The 1,738-nt window shown below is 37.7% G+C and overlaps 1 pseudogene; it reads left to right on the top strand.

The window, feature by feature from the left end:
- The first annotated feature begins 505 nt into the window (after positions 1 to 505).
- LOC100478123 lies at positions 506 to 959 on the top strand (annotated as a pseudogene).
- Positions 960 to 1,738: the final 779 nt, after the last annotated feature.

Raw genomic sequence — 1,738 nt, 5'->3', positions numbered from 1 at the left:
TAGAAACACAAGTTACATAAAAACAATTAAAGTAAAATGAAATACAACAAATCACTTAAAAAAGAATAATTACAAAATGGCAAAGGCAAATAAAAGCAATGTTGCCTGTTATGTAAAAAGAACAGGCTATATTATTTAGTATTAAAAGTTATATTAAATTTTAAAAAACAACACAAAAATGTTTTATTGAAAAAAGAGAAATCTGAGACTACAAAGAGATTTTAACAGAAAAGTAAGACAGTTACTCTTGATCAGAAGTATAATCCATAGAGCACACCTGGGCAGTTCAGTCAGTTAGGTGGCTGACTCTTGATCTCAGATCAGGTCTTGATCTCAGGGTCGTGAGTTCAAGTCCCACATTAGGCTCCACACTTTTATGTATATATATTCCACAGATTCCCTCATGCATTCCCTATGGGCGTGTACCTAATCTTAGCTAGTCTGCCAAAGACTCCCTGAGCACCCATCCTAATCCCCCACATGGTCCCATTTCCACTCCAACAAGATGAAATAAACTATTGTGAACCAGGAGAAATTCTGGTTCCCAAACTGCAAACACATGTGCACCTTGGGGGGAAAAGAACTGCTTCCCAAAAGAAGGTGGTTCATAGAACAGCTACAGCAGATGATAAACTTCAGTTCTCCTTAACAAAGCTCAGGGCAAACAATATCTGGTATTGAAGAAGTTCACAAACCAACAATCCTAAAGCTCAGACACCCCTGGAAGTGAACACTTTCACTATTACAGGCCATGCTGAGACCAAGCATCTGACAGAAATACTACCCAGTATCTTAAACCAACTTGGTGCAGATAGTCTGACTACTTTAAGAAGACTGGCTGAAGCTCTGCCCAATCTGTGGATGGACAAGCACCATTTGCAACCAGAGAGGAGGATGATGATGAAGTTCTAGGTCTTGTACAGAGTTTTGATGAAGCTTCCGAGAATGGAGCAAAGTGAATTGAGTCAACGTCTGAAGAAGATAAAATGTAAAGAACTTACTGGGAGCTGCTATTTTATATGAGCGCTTTTTAAAATTTTGTTCATGGATCTGATAAAATCTAGAGCTCTAATATTGTAAGCCCAAACCCCTTGGACACCGCAACCCTTTCAGTTTTTGCTTATACACAATTCATTCTTTGCAGTTACTTAAGCTGAAGAAGCCTGAGGATAAATTTTGAAACAAGGTTAATAAAGATCTTCATCTAGTATTTTCTTTTTTCATTGACACTGATTTGTACACAGAGAGCAAAGTTGTTTATAGAAAGCTTTTCACAGCATGTAATATGGCTGGAAAACTTTGATGGAATTTGATTAAAGATTTTAAATGACTGTACAATGTAACAAAGGTGGTATAAAGTTCTCATGTTTTAAAACTTTTCTCCAACCAGATGTCTAACAGACACATGAAAAGTTGCTCAACATCACTTATCATCAGGGAAATACAAATAAAAACCACAATGAGATACCATCTCACACCTGTCAGAATGGCTAAAATTAACAACACAAGAAACAACAGGTCTTGGTAAGGATGAGGAGAAAGGGGAACCCCCTTACACTGTCGGTGGGAATGCAAACTGGTGCAGCCAGTCTGGAGAAGAGTATGGAGATTCCTCAAAAAGTTAAAATAGAACTAGCCAGCAACTGCGCTACTAGGTATTTATCCAAAGGATGAAAAAATAGATTCAAAGGGGTACAGGCACCCCAATGTTTATAGCAGCATTATCAACAACAGCTAA

Source organism: Ailuropoda melanoleuca, chromosome 9, assembly GCF_002007445.2.
Source record: "Ailuropoda melanoleuca isolate Jingjing chromosome 9, ASM200744v2, whole genome shotgun sequence".
Classification (NCBI taxonomy): domain Eukaryota; kingdom Metazoa; phylum Chordata; class Mammalia; order Carnivora; family Ursidae; genus Ailuropoda; species Ailuropoda melanoleuca.
Note: the sequence above shows the minus strand (reverse complement) of the source record. Positions and strands in the feature narration are given on the sequence as shown.